The 15,000-nt window shown below is 55.3% G+C and overlaps 1 pseudogene; it reads left to right on the forward strand.

Moving 5' to 3' along the window:
* The window catches only part of LOC139567661 (WD repeat-containing protein 7-like), a 95,954-nt pseudogene that overhangs the window by 45,346 nt on the left and 35,608 nt on the right, over nt 1-15,000 (forward strand).

The following is a 15,000-nucleotide window of genomic DNA, read 5'->3' on the forward strand; positions in this document are numbered from 1 at the left end:
AGAGAGACGGGCCGGTAGAGAGACGGGCCGGTAGAGAGACGGGCCGGTAGAGAGACGGGCCTTTAGAGAGACGGGCCGGTAGAGAGACGGGCCGGTAGAGAGACGGGCCGGTAGAGAGACGGGCCGGTAGAGAGACGGGCCTTTAGAGAGACGGGCCGGTATTAATAATAGAGGTCTATATAGGGGACCTACATCATATTAATAATAGAAGTCTATATAGGGGACCTACATCATATTAATAATAGAGGTCTATATAGGGGACCTACATCATATTAATAATAGAGGTATATATAGGGGACCTACATCATATTAATAATAGAGGTCTATATAGGAGACCTACATCATATTAATAATAGAGGTATATATAGGGGACCTACATCATATTAATAATAGAGGTCTATATAGGAGACCTACATCATATTAATAATAGAGGTATATATAGGGGACCTACATCATATTAATAATAGAGGTCTATATAGGGGACCTACATCATATTAATAATAGAGGTCTATATAGGGGACCTACATCATATTAATAATAGAGGTCTATATAGGGGACCTACATCATATTAATAATAGAGGTCTATATAGGAGACCTACATCATATTAATAATAGAGGTCTATATAGGAGACCTACATCATATTAATAATAGAGGTATATATAGGAGACCTACATCATATTAATAATAGAGGTCTATATAGGGGACCTACATCATATTAATAATAGAGGTCTATATAGGGGACCTACATCATATTAATAATAGAGGTCTATATAGGGGACCTACATCATATTAATAATAGAGGTCTATATAGGGGACCTACATCATATTAATAATAGAGGTCTATATAGGAGACCTACATCATATTAATAATAGAGGTCTATATAGGGGACCTACATCATATTAATAATAGAGGTCTATATAGGGGACCTACATCATATTAATAATAGAGGTCTATATAGGAGACCTACATCATATTAATAATAAAGGTCTATATAGGAGACCTACATCATATTAATAATAGAGGTCTATATAGGGGACCTACATCATATTAATAATAGAGGTCTATATAGGGGACCTACATCATATTAATAATAGAGGTTTATATAGGGGACCTACATCATATTAATAATAGAGGTCTATATAGGGGACCTACATCATATTAATAATAGAGGTCTATATAGGGGACCTACATCATATTAATAATAGAGGTCTATATAGGGGACCTACATCATATTAATAATAGAGGTCTATATAGGGGACCTACATCATATTAATAATAGAAGTCTATATAGGGGACCTACATCATATTAATAATAGAGGTCTATATAGGGGACCTACATCATATTAATAATAGAGGTCTATATAGGGGACCTACATCATATTAATAATATAGGTCTATATAGGGGACCTACATCATATTAATAATAGAGGTCTATATAGGGGACCTACATCATATTAATAATAGAGGTCTATATAGGGGACCTACATCATATTAATAATAGAGGTCTATATAGGAGACCTACATCATATTAATAATAGAGGTCTATATAGGGGACCTACATCATATTAATAATAGAGGTCTATATAGGGGACCTACATCATATTAATAATAGAGGTCTATATAGGGGACCTACATCATATTAATAATAGAGGTCTATATAGGGGACCTACATCATATTAATAATAGAGGTCTATATAGGGGACCTACATCATATTAATAATAGAGGTCTATATAGGGGACCTACATCATATTAATAATGGATGGAGAGACTGGGCCAAACATTCCAGGAAAGCTGGGCTGGTATTGTGTGTGGTTCTGGGTGGTGTGTGGTTCTGGGTAGTGTGTGGTTCTGGGTGGTGTGTTGTTCTGGGTGGTGTGTGGTTTGGGGTGGTGTTTTGTTCTGGGTGGTGTGTGGTTCTGGGTGGTGTGTTGTTCTGGGTGGTGTATGGTTCTGGGTGGTGTGTGGTTCTGGGTGGTGTGTTGTTCTGGGTGGTGTATTGTTCTGGGTGGTGTGTGGTTCTGGGTGGTGTGTGGTTCTGGGTGGTGCATTGTTATGGGTGGTGTGTGGTTATGGGTAGTGTGTGGTTCTGGGTGGTGTGTTGTTCTGGGTGGTGTGTGGTTATGGGTGGTGTGTTGTTCTGGGTGGTGTGTGGTTCTGGGTGGTGTGTTGTTCTGGGTGGTGTATTGTTCTGGGTGGTGTGTTGTTCTGGGTGGTGTGTTGTTCTGGGTAGTGTATTGTTCTGGGTAGTGTGTGGTTCTGGGTAGTGTGTTGTTCTGGGTGGTGTGTTGTTCTGGGTGGTGTGTGGTTCTGGGTGGTGTGTTGTTCTGGGTGGTGTGTGGTTCTGGGTGGTGTGTTGTTCTGGGTGGTGTGTGGTTCTGGGTGGTGTGTGGTTCTGGGTGGTGTGTTGTTCTGGGTGGTGTGTGGTTCTGGGTGGTGTGTTGTTCTGGGTGGTGTGTGGTTCTGGGTGGTGTGTTGTTCTGGGTGGTGTGTGGTTCTGGGTGGTGTGTGGTTTTGGGTGGTGTGTTGTTCTGGGTGGTGTGTGGTTCTGGGTGGTGTGTGGTTCTGGGTGGTGTGTTGTTCTGGGTGGGTACCGAAGGGAGATAATATCATTGGTAGTGGAGAAACAGAGGTGAGTTTTGACAATCCCACTGTAACGACTGCAGTTTTAATCAGCTAGATATTTTCAGAGTTTAATATGGACTTAAGAGCATGGCCCGGTTTCCCAAAAGCATTTTAAAGCTATGTTTTACTTAGAACCATGATACTATGGTTCTAATGATGAACTTAGCCATAAGATGCTTTTGGGAACCTGGGCCCAGGTCATTAAGCAAATCGCAAACAGATCCCAGTAGCCATCATCTCTGCCTGTTGAGCCCACGCACAATTATTTTCCTCTCTCCTGCCATCAGGTTCGTTGGACCGTTGTGTGATGGGCATCACGGCTGTAGAGGTGGTGCCGGCCGCTGTGGACTCTCTGAACCACCTTGCGGTCAACCTGAAACAGGCCATGACACGACGCAGCCTGGCTACGCTCAAGAACATGGCCACACACAAACTACAGACCCTGGCTACCAACCTTCTGGCTGCAGACACTGCAGACAAGGTACAGCACAACCGCTAACCCTAACCCCTGACCCCTAACCCTGGCTAACTAGCGGTTTATAGCGTTGGGCCAGTAGCCAAAAGGTTGCTGGTTCGAATCACCGAGTCGGCAAGGTGTAATAATCGTGCGTTCTGCCTTTGAGCAAGGCAGTTAACCCCCAACAACAACGGCTACCCGGGTGCCGATGATGTGGACGTCAATTAAAGCAGCCCCCTGCACCTCTCTGATTCAGAGGGGTTAAATGACTCCTGCACCTCTCTGATTCAGAGGGGTTAAATGACTCCTGCACCTCTCTGATTCAGAGGAAGACGTTTCGGTTGGATACATTCTGTTGTACAACTGACTAGGTATCACTTTCCCTACTGCACTACCCCTGCCTGACCCCTAACCCTGACTACCAACCTACTGGCTGCAGACGGGGTACAGCACCACCTCTGCCCCTATCCCTGACCCCTGGTACAGGGGTACAGGGTCAGGACAGGCAGAGTGGTAAGGGGGGTGGTACAGGGTCAGGACAGGCAGAGTGGTCAGGAGGGAGGGTACAGGGTCAGGACAGGCAGAGTGGTCAGGAGGGAGGGTACAGGGTCAGGACAGGCAGAGTGGTCAGGAGGGAGGGTACAGGGTCAGGACAGGCAGAGTGGTCAGGCGGGCTGGTACAGGGTCAGGACAGGCAGAGTGGTCAGGGTGGGCGGGTAGAGGGTCAGGACAGGCAGAGTGGTCAGGGGGGAGGGTACAGGGTCAGGACAGGCAGAGTGGTCAGGAGGGCTGGTACAGGGTCAGGACAGGCAGAGTGGTCAGGGTGGGAGGGTACAGGGTCAGGACAGGCAGAGTGGTCAGGAGGGAGGGTAGAGGGTCAGGACAGGCAGAGTGGTCAGGAGGGAGGGTAGAGGGTCAGGACAGGCAGAGTGGTCAGGGTGGGCGGGTACAGGGTCAGGACAGGCAGAGTGGTCAGGGTGGGCGGGTACAGGGTCAGGACAGGCAAAGGTCAAAAACCAGAAAGACGAGAAAAAGAGAGGCAGGGAAAAGACAGGAGCTGACAGGACGAACGCTGGTAAGCTTGACAAACAAGACGAACTGGCAACAGACAAACAGAAAACACAGGTATAAGTACACAGGGGATAACGGGGCAGATGGACGACACCTGGAGGGGGGTGGAGACGAGCACAAAGACAGGTGAAACAGATCAGGACGTAACATTATGTAGCCGTAATGATGGCTTTATGAATACATATATATGGGACCTAAAACAGTAAAGTGCTACTATGAACCGGGATTGGATTTAGACCTGTATTAGACTGTATAAATATGAGCGTTGTATGTTGGTTTGTTTCACTAGACCTCTATCCAATGTTAAGTTAGAAAGCAATAAGCTCAGAGTGATAGTCCTTTAATTGGTTCATACCAGAACTGTCTCGGTTTCAAACCCTGATCAGCACTTCATCACTGTAGAAGTGCTTTCCATCGCAATGCAACGCGCACACACACACACACACACACACACACACACACACACACACACACACACACACACACACACACACACACACACACACACACACACACACACACACACACACACACACACACACACACACACACACACACACACACACACACACACACACACACACACACACACACACACACACACACACACACACCACTGTATAAGTGCTTTCCATCGCAATGCAACAAGTCTCTCCCCCATACAGTCTCTGTGCCAGTCATCCATAGCAAAGCATTACTGGATTTTATTTAATGGTGTTTCACTTCAGATGGAGGGGGAGGGGTGGGGGGAGACAGATGGAGGGAGAGGGTGGGGGGAGACAGATGGAGGGAGAGGGGTGGAGGGGACAGATGGAGGTGTGGGGGTGAGACAGATGGAGGGAGAGGGGTGGAGGGAGACAGATGGAGGAAGACAGATGGAGGGAGAGGGGTGGGGGGGAGACAGATGGAGGGAGACAGATGGAGGGAGAGGGGTGGGGGGGAGACAGATAGAGGGAGAGGGGTGGGGGGGAGACAGATGGAGGAAGACAGATGGAGGGAGAGGGGTGGGGGGGAGACAGATGGAGGGAGACAGATGGAGGGAGAGGGGTGGGGGGGGAGACAGATAGAGGGAGAGGGGTGGGGGGAGACAGATGGAGGGAGACAGATGGAGGGAGAGGGTTGGGGGGGAGACAGATGGAGGGAGAGGTGTTGGATGGAGACAGATGGAGGGAGAGGGGTGGGGGAGAGACAGATGGAGGGAGAGGGGTGGGGGGGAGACAGATGGAGGGAGAGGTGTTGGATGGAGACAGATGGAGGGAGAGGGGTGGGGGAGAGACAGATGGAGGGAGAGGGGTGGGGGGGAGACAGATGGAGGGAGAGGGGTGGGGGGAGACAGATGGAGGGAGAGGGGTGGGGGAGACAGATGGAGGGAGAGGGGTGGGGGAGACAGATGGAGGGAGAGGGGTGGGGGGAGACATATGGAGGGAGAGGGGTGGGGAAGACAGATGGAGGGAGAGGGGTGGGGGAGACAGATGGAGGGAGAGGGGTGGGGGACACAGATGGAGGGAGAGGGGTGGGGGAGACAGATGGAGGGAGAGGGGTGGGGGAGACAGATGGAGGGAAAGGGGTGGGGGAGACAGATGGAGGGAGAGGGGTGGGGGGAGACAGATGGAGGGAGAGGGGTGGGGTTGGGGAGACAGATGGAGGGAGAGGGGTGGGGGAGACAGATGAAGGGAAAGGGGTGGGGGAGACAGATGGAGGGAGAGGGTTGGGGGAGACAGATGGAGGGAGAGGGGTGGGAGAGACAGATGGAGGGAGAGGGGTGGGGGAGATAGATGGAGGGAGAGGGGTGGGGGAGACAGATGGAGGGAGAGGGGTGGGGGGAGACAGATGGAGGGAGAGGGGTGGGGGAGAGACAGATGGAGGGAGAGGGGTGGGGGGAGACATATGGAGGGAGAGGGGTGGGGGAGACAGATGGAGGGAGAGGGGTGGGGGGGAGACAGATGGAGGGAGAGGGGTGGGGGAGACAGATGGAGGGAGAGGGGTGGGAGAGACAGATGGAGGGAGAAGGGTGGGGGAGACAGATGGAGGGAGAGGGGTGGGAGAGACAGATGGAGGGAGAGGGGTGGGGGGAAACAGATGGAGGGAGAGGGGTGGGGGAGAGACAGATGGAGGGAGAGGGGTGGGGGGAGACATATGGAGGGAGAGGGGTGGGGGAGACAGATGGAGGGAGAGGGGTGGGGGGGAGACAGATGGAGGGAGAGGGGTGGGGGAGACAGATGGAGGGACAGGGGTGGGGGGAGACAGATGGAGGGAGAGGGGTGGGGGGAGACATATGGAGGGAGAGGGGTGGGGGAGACAGATGGAGGGAGAGGGGTGGGGGGAAACAGATGGAGGGAGAGGTGTGGGAGAGACAGATGGAGGGAGAGGGGTGGGAGAGATAGATGGAGGGAGAGGGGTGGGGGAGACAGATGGAGGGAGAGGGGTGGGGGGAGATAGATGGAGGGAGAGGGGTGGGGAGAGACAGATGGAGGGAGAGGGGTGGGGGGGAGACAGATGGAGGGAATGGGGTGGGGGAGAGACAGATGGAGGGAGAGGGGTGGGGGGAGATAGATGGAGGGAGAGGGGTGGGGAGAGACAGATGGAGGGAGAGGGGTGGGGGGGAGACAGGTGGAGGGAGAGGGGTGGGGGAGAGACAGATGGAGGGAGAAGGGTGGGGGGAGACAGATGGAGGGAGAGGGGTGGGGGAGACAGATGGAGGGAGAGGGGTGGGGGAGACAGATGGAGGGAAAGGGGTGGGGGAGACAGATGGAGGGAGATGGTTGGGGGAGACAGATGGAGGGAGAGGGGTGGGAGAGACAGATGGAGGGAGAGGGGTGGGGGAGATAGATGGAGGGAGAGGGGTGGGGGAGACAGATGGAGGGAGAGGGGTGGGGGAGACAGATGGAGGGAAAGGGGTGGGGGAGACAGATGGAGGGAGAGGGTTGGGGGAGACAGATGGAGGGAGAGGGGTGGGAGAGACAGATGGAGGGAGAGGGGTGGGGGAGATAGATGGAGGGAGAGGGGTGGGGGAGACAGATGGAGGGAGAGGGGTGGGGGAGACAGATGGAGGGAGAGGGGTGGGGGAGACAGATGGAGGGAGAGGGGTGGGGGAGACAGATGGAGGGAGAGGGGTGGGAGAGACAGATGGAGGGAGAAGGGTGGGGGAGACAGATGGAGGGAGAGGGGTGGGAGAGACAGATGGAGGGAGAGGGATGGGGGGAAACAGATGGAGGGAGAGGTGTGAAGGGGAGACAGATGGAGGGAGAGGGGTGGGGGGGAGACAGATGGAGGGAGAGGGGTGGAGGGGGAGACAGATGGAGGGAATGGGGTGGGGGAGAGACAGATGGAGGGAGAGGGGTGGGGGGAGACAGATGGAGGGAGAGGGGTGGGGGAGACAGATGGAGGGAGAGGGGTGGGGGGGAGACAGATGGAGGGAGAGGGGTGGGGGAGACAGATGGAGGGAGAGGGGTGGGAGAGACAGATGGAGGGAGAAGGGTGGGGGAGACAGATGGAGGGAGAGGGGTGGGAGAGACAGATGGAGGGAGAGGGGTGGGGGGAAACAGATGGAGGGAGAGGTGTGGAGGGGAGACAGATGGAGGGAGAGGGGTGGGGGAGAGACAGATGGAGGGAATGGGGTGGGGGAGAGACAGATGGAGGGAGAGGGGTGGGGGGAGACAGATGGAGGGAGAGGGGTGGGGGAGAGACAGATGGAGGGAGAAGGGTGGGGGGAGACAGATGGAGGGAGAGGGGTGGGGGAGACAGATGGAGGGAGAGGGGTGGGGAGAGACAGATGGAGGGAGAGGGGTGGAGGGGAGACAGATGGAGGGAGAGGGGTGGAGGGGAGACAGATAGAGGGGTGGGGGAGACAGATGGAGGGAAAGGGGTGGGGGAGACAGATGGAGGGAGAGGGTTGGGGGAGACAGATGGAGGGAGAGGGGTGGGAGAGACAGATGGAGGGAGAGGGGTGGGGGAGATAGATGGAGGGAGAGGGGTGGGGGAGACAGATGGAGGGAGAGGGGTGGGGGGAGATAGATGGAGGGAGAGGGGTGGGGAGAGACAGATGGAGGGAGAGGGGTGGTGTGGAGACAGATGGAGGGAATGGGGTGGGGGAGAGACAGATGGAGGGAGAGGGGTGGGGGGAGATAGATGGAGGGAGAGGGTGGGGAGAGACAGATGGAGGGAGAGGGGTGGGGGGGAGACAGATGGAGGGAGAGGGGTGGGGGAGAGACAGATGGAGGGAGAAGGGTGGGGGGAGACAGATGGAGGGAGAGGGGTGGGGGAGACAGATGGAGGGAGAGGGGTGGGGGAGACAGATGGAGGGAAAGGGGTGGGGGAGACAGATGGAGGGAGAGGGTTGGGGGAGACAGATGGAGGGAGAGGGGTGGGAGAGACAGATGGAGGGAGAGGGGTGGGGGAGATAGATGGAGGGAGAGGGGTGGGGGAGACAGATGGAGGGAGAGGGGTGGGGGGAGACAGATGGAGGGAGAGGGGTGGGGGAGAGACAGATGGAGGGAGAGGGGTGGGGAGAGACAGATGGAGGGAGAGGGGTGGGGGGGAGACAGATGGAGGGAGAGGGGTGGGGGAGAGACAGATGGAGGGAGAAGGGTGGGGGGAGACAGATGGAGGGAGAGGGGTGGGGGAAACAGATGGAGGGAGAGGGGTGGGGGAGACAGATGGAGGGAAAGGGGTGGGGGAGACAGATGGAGGGAGAGGGGTGGGGGAGACAGATGGAGGGAGAGGGGTGGGAGAGACAGATGGAGGGAGAGGGGTGGGGGAGATAGATGGAGGGAGAGGGGTGGGGGAGACAGATGGAGGGAGAGGGGTGGGGGGAGACAGATGGAGGGAGAGGGGTGGGGGAGAGACAGATGGAGGGAGAGGGGTGGGGGGAGACATATGGAGGGAGAGGGGTGGGGGAGACAGATGGAGGGAGAGGGGTGGGGGAGACAGATGGAGGGAGAGGGGTGGGGGAGACAGATGGAGGGAGAGGGGTGGGAGAGACAGATGGAGGGAGAAGGGTGGGGGAGACAGATGGAGGGAGAGGGGTGGGAGAGACAGATGGAGGGAGAGGGATGGGGGGAAACAGATGGAGGGAGAGGTGTGGAGGGGAGACAGATGGAGGGAGAGGGGTGGGGGGGAGACAGATGGAGGGAGAGGGGTGGAGGGGGAGACAGATGGAGGGAATGGGGTGGGGGAGAGACAGATGCAGGGAGAGGGGTGGGGGGAGACATATGGAGGGAGAGGGGTGGGGAGAGACAGATGGAGGGAGAGGGGTGGGGGGGAGACAGATGGAGGGAGAGGGGTGGGGAGAGACAGATGGAGGGAGAAGGGTGGGGGGAGACAGATGGAGGGAGAGGGGTGGGGGAGACAGATGGAGGGAGAGGGGTGGGGGAGACAGATGGAGGGAGAGGGGTGGGAGAGACAGATGGAGGGAGAGGGTTGGGGGGAGACAGATGGAGGGAGAGGGGTGGGGGGGAGGCAGATGGAGGGAGAGGGAGGGGGGAGAGACAGATGGAGGGAGAGGGGTGGGGGGAGACAGATGGAGGGAGAGGGGTGGAGGGGGAGACAGATGGAGGGAGAGGGGTGGGGGGGAGACAGATGGAGGGAGAGGGGTGGGGGGGAGACAGATGGAGGGAGAGGGGTGGGGGGAGACAGATGGAGGGAGAGGGGTGGGGGGGAGACAGATGGAGGGAGAGGGGTGGGGGAGAGACAGATGGAGGGAGAGGGGTGGGGGGGAGACAGATGGAGGGAGAGGGGTGGGAGAGACAGATGGAGGGAGAGGGGTGGGGGGAGACAGATGGAGGGAGAGGGGTGGGGGGGAGAGAGATGGAGGGAGAGGGGTGGGGGGGAGACAGATGGAGGGAGAGGGGTGGAGGGGTAGACAGATGGAGGGAGAGGGGTGGGGGGGAGACAGATGGAGGGAGAGGGGTGGAGGGAGAGGGGTGAGGGAGACAGATGGAGGGAGAGGGGTGGAGGGGAGACAGATGGAGGGAGAGGGGTGGAGGGAGACAGAGGGGTGGAGGGGAGACAGAGGGGTGGAGGGGAGACAGATGGAGGGAGAGGGGTGGAGGGAGAAGGGGGGGGAGACAGAGGGGTCGAGGGGAGACAGAGGGGTGGGGGAGACAGATTGAGGGAGAGTGGTGGAGGGAGAGGGGGGGGGAGACAGAGGGGTCGAGGGGAGACAGATGGAGGGAGAGGGGTGGAGGGGAGACAGATGGAGGGAGAGGGGTGGAGGGGAGACAGATAGAGGGGTGGGGGAGACAGATGGAGGGAAAGGGGTGGGGGAGACAGATGGAGGGAGAGGGTTGGGGGAGACAGATGGAGGGAGAGGGGTGGGAGAGACAGATGGAGGGAGAGGGGTGGGGGAGATAGATGGAGGGAGAGGGGTGGGGGAGACAGATGGAGGGAGAGGGGTGGGGGGAGACAGATGGAGGGAGAGGGGTGGGGGAGAGACAGATGGAGGGAGAGGGGTGGGGAGAGACAGATGGAGGGAGAGGGGTGGGGGGGAGACAGATGGAGGGAGAGGGGTGGGGGAGAGACAGATGGAGGGAGAAGGGTGGGGGGAGACAGATGGAGGGAGAGGGGTGGGGGAGACAGATGGAGGGAGAGGGGTGGGGGAGACAGATGGAGGGAAAGGGGTGGGGGAGACAGATGGAGGGAGAGGGGTGGGGGAGACAGATGGAGGGAGAGGGGTGGGAGAGACAGATGGAGGGAGAGGGGTGGGGGAGATAGATGGAGGGAGAGGGGTGGGGGAGACAGATGGAGGGAGAGGGGTGGGGGGAGACAGATGGAGGGAGAGGGGTGGGGGAGAGACAGATGGAGGGAGAGGGGTGGGGGGAGACATATGGAGGGAGAGGGGTGGGGGAGACAGATGGAGGGAGAGGGGTGGGGGAGACAGATGGAGGGAGAGGGGTGGGGGAGACAGATGGAGGGAGAGGGGTGGGAGAGACAGATGGAGGGAGAAGGGTGGGGGAGACAGATGGAGGGAGAGGGGTGGGAGAGACAGATGGAGGGAGAGGGATGGGGGGAAACAGATGGAGGGAGAGGTGTGGAGGGGAGACAGATGGAGGGAGAGGGGTGGGGGGGAGACAGATGGAGGGAGAGGGGTGGAGGGGGAGACAGATGGAGGGAATGGGGTGGGGGAGAGACAGATGGAGGGAGAAGGGTGGGGGGAGACATATGGAGGGAGAGGGGTGGGGAGAGACAGATGGAGGGAGAGGGGTGGGGGGGAGAAAGATGGGGGGAGAGGGGTGGGGAGAGACAGATGGAGGGAGAAGGGTGGGGGGAGACAGATGGAGGGAGAGGGGTGGGGGAGACAGATGGAGGGAGAGGGGTGGGGGAGACAGATGGAGGGAGAGGGGTGGGAGAGACAGATGGAGGGAGAGGGTTGGGGGGAGACAGATGGAGGGAGAGGGGTGGGGGGGAGGCAGATGGAGGGAGAGGGGTGGGGGAGAGACAGATGGAGGGAGAGGGGTGGGGGGAGACAGATGGAGGGAGAGGGGTGGAGGGGGAGACAGATGGAGGGAGAGGGGTGGGGGGGAGACAGGTGGAGGGAGAGGGGTGGGGGGGAGACAGATGGAGGGAGAGGGGTGGGAGAGACAGATGGAGGGAGAGGGGTGGGGGGAGACAGATGGAGGGAGAGGGGTGGGGGGAGACAGATGGAGGGAGAGGGGTGTGGGAGAGACAGATGGAGGGAGAGGGGTGGGGGGGAGACAGATGGAGGGAGAGGGGTGGGAGAGACAGATGGAGGGAGAGGGGTGGGGGGAGACAGATGGAGGGAGAGGGGTGGGGGGGAGACAGATGGAGGGAGAGGGGTGGGGGGGAGACAGATGGAGGGAGAGGGGTGGAGGGGTAGACAGATGGAGGGAGAGGGGTGGGGGGGAGACAGATGGAGGGAGAGGGGTGGAGGGAGAGGGGTGAGGGAGACAGATGGAGGGAGAGGGGTGGAGGGGAGACAGATGGAGGGAGAGGGGTGGAGGGAGACAGAGGGGTGGAGGGGAGACAGAGGGGTGGAGGGGAGACAGATGGAGGGAGAGGGGTGGAGGGAGAAGGGGGGGAGACAGAGGGGTCGAGGGGAGACAGAGGGGTGGGGGAGACAGATTGAGGGAGAGTGGTGGAGGGAGAGGGGGGGGAGACAGAGGGGTCGAGGGGAGACAGATGGAGGGAGAGGGGTGGAGGGGAGACAGATGGAGGGAGAGGGGTGGAGGGGAGACAGATAGAGGGGTGGGGGAGACAGATGGAGGGAGAGGGGTGGAGGGGAGACAGATGGAGGGAGAGGGGTGGAGGGGAGACAGATAGAGGGGTGGAGGGAGACAGATGGAGGGAGAGGGGTGGAGGGAGAGGGGGGGAGACAGAGGGGTCGAGGGGAGACAGAGGGGTGGGGGAGACAGATTGAGGGAGAAAGAGACAGAGGGAAGACGGAGAGAAAAAGAGAGATGCCATGGCAGGGTTTAAGCTCTTTCCACATTTGACAGATCGCTCTACGACAAGCAACTTCTTTCATCCTTACCATGCTTGCCAAGAATCAGAACTCAAAATCAAACAGAACATGCAATATGCCTTTAATCGATTTTGGATTAAAACATTTTTAATGACGTTGACTACTTTCAATGTTTTCCTCCAGAACCGTTGGACCGATTGGCGCCATCTTTTCCAAGGTCAAACAATATGGCGGCGAAAAGCCAATGAGGTTGCATGAACGGTTCTCCCTGTCCAACAGTGCCTCCAATACGATCTAACCGAACCTATACAGGTTAGCTAGACTCACATCCCTGAGCGTATCTGCCAAATTGCATCACTCTGAGTCAACCCGATAGAGATATACATTTGTGCCTTTTACAGCGCCACCTTGTGGCTGACTGAAGGCGCTTGCATATGTTTTTTGACTGTGTGAAACATGTGTATTAAGTTTTGTTACAATACGAATATGCATGTCTGATTCGCATATATGCATTCTTGTGCCAGACCACGCCCATGTGAGAGTTTATTGGTCAGTAGCATATCAAGTTTCCTGCTGATTGTAGGAGTAGCGTTGTGGTTTTCGCAAAAAATCTATAATTTCCCACGTATTATGTGAAGGCTTGCAAATTTGACCAATCACCACACTATTTCTGTATAAAACAGTAAAATCATTGCAATATTATCGCATAAAACTGGCCCATCACCGCAGTACAAAAACTGAGGGCTCTCAATTTCAACCAATCACCGCACATTTACTGCATAATATGGTTCAATCAAGACACACGTCAACGAACTTTTTCCGTTGTCTGCGCATTTTCCCAACGAATTGCCTTGCAGAATATAAACGTTGCCGCAGCAAAATAAATACATTTTTCCCCTGCAAATATCACCCCAAAAAATGGTGAAATCCCGTAGGGATTGCGTTTTGTTATTTACTGTCATGCAAGGTTGCAACCTCCTAGGCCTTGCCATCTCAGTGGAATTTACATGTTCATTTTCCTTGACAGAAGAACCGGTATGAAAATAATCAACGGCATAAAATACAATTTTGGTTTCTGTTTTCACAAAAGAGATGGAATGAGAGAAAAACAGAGAAGGAGAAAGATCTTCACTATACTTAAAAAACAAAAAAAGCACAATCAACCTCCCTGAACTATGGTTGTGTCTGGGACCTTCTGGGTTGTGCTGGGATGCAGAGCGCCACGGCTGCCTTAAGGGGAGCACTTAACAGTGGCCATTTTGAAAACCAGTCTGGTGTTTTTGAGAAGCATAAAGGCTAGATTGCAGTGGAATGAACAGGGAAAATAGCAGGGGCTAAGCGGCCGGATGAAAAATGCATGCCTTGCTTCTGTCTCGTGGGGGTTTAATCTGGGGCCAGCCGCCGTCTAGCTTTCAGCCCAGCCAGCCAGGCAGGCCCTGCCGTCGAAGATATTGCTGGAGAGAAGAGAGGGGGGGAGAGAGAGAGGGAGATAGAGGGAGATAGTGAGAGTGGTTCTTCTAGACAATTAGACAGGGAAACACTCCTAACCACCTCCTCCTCCTTGGGTGTGATAACGGAGGGTCCCCGGGCTCGGCTGGAGTAGTGGAGGTGGTGTGTGTGTGTGTGTGTGTGCGTGTCTGTAGAGTGTTTCCCAGACCAGCAGCCTGCAGGGACAAGGGGTTAGTTAACGTGGAGCCTGGGCTCTTAGTGCTGTGGACCTGGGGGTGTTGGGATGGAGAAATGGCTCTGGGTGTTACCAGGGGAAAAGATGGAATGAGAGGTAATCCTCCCTCTATCCTGTCCTCTTTTCTCACTCTCTCCATCGCTTCCTGAGATTCACACATCTCCCTCAGCCTGTCAGGAGGTAGGTAGGTGCGTGTGTGTGCGTGCTGTGTGTGTGCGCACTGTGCACGTGTGTGTGTGTGTGGTGTGTGCGTGCGTGCTACCACTAGAAGTGGTCCTGTAGTGTTCAGTTTGTGCGAATGAGGCGGTAGCAATGCTAAGATGCTGACCGGTTCTCCTTCACATACTAAATACACTCAATGTACGTTTCTTTTTGGATAAAAGTGTCTTAAGTGGAATAGTATTGTCTATACATGATCATATTATTCCGTCATGCATTATAATATTATTGTGGTATGCATTAGCATATTATTACGGTATACATTAGCATAGTATTGCGGTATACATTATCATATTATCGAGGTACACATGATCATATTATTGTTTTATATATGGTCATATTATTGTTTTATACATTATCGCATTATACATGATCATATTATTGCGTTATACATGATCATATTATTGTTTTATACATTATCATATTATTGTTTTTAAACATGATCATATTATTATGGTATACATTATCATATTATTGCGGTATACATGATCATATCATCGCTTTTCGACATAACATTATCGCTTT

The sequence above is a fragment of the Salvelinus alpinus genome, chromosome 1 (assembly GCF_045679555.1).
Source record: "Salvelinus alpinus chromosome 1, SLU_Salpinus.1, whole genome shotgun sequence".
In the NCBI taxonomy this organism is placed as follows: Eukaryota; Metazoa; Chordata; class Actinopteri; order Salmoniformes; family Salmonidae; genus Salvelinus; species Salvelinus alpinus.